A 482-nucleotide genomic window follows, 5' to 3' on the forward strand; every position below is an offset into this window, starting at 1 on the left:
GCATTTTCACAACCCCACGCATTGCGTAGCTCTTTCAACTTTTGTTTTTTTTTTTCCCCTTCTTTCCCCTTTTTTTCCCCCCTTCACGGACCCCTATCCCCCGGGCCTCAGTGTAAGTCGAGCCTTTGCTTTTATCGCGCAATCTGGGCACGGCGGGCCATTGTCCCCATAGGGGCCCACTCGTCCGTGAATTGGAGAGGACGGACATCGTGAGGAATTAAGGGGAAAAAAAAAAAGGGGAAAAAACTTTGTTTGAAGAGGGAAAACGTGAGGGGTTAAAAAACAATATTTCTTATTTGTTTACCCTTATCTATTTTTCCTCCCTACTCCCTTTTCCATCCTCTTTTTTCTTTAATTTGCAAAAAAAGAGGGGCGTTTTGGGGCCCCTTTTTAACTCTGAATCTTTTAATCTTTTCATTTTGCCTATTTTTTATCAGTAACGTGAATGTGTATTGAGGGCGTGGGGGTTTTATGCAGATTTA

The sequence above is a fragment of the Penaeus monodon genome, chromosome 24, assembly GCF_015228065.2.
Source record: "Penaeus monodon isolate SGIC_2016 chromosome 24, NSTDA_Pmon_1, whole genome shotgun sequence".
NCBI classification, from domain to species: domain Eukaryota; kingdom Metazoa; phylum Arthropoda; class Malacostraca; order Decapoda; family Penaeidae; genus Penaeus; species Penaeus monodon.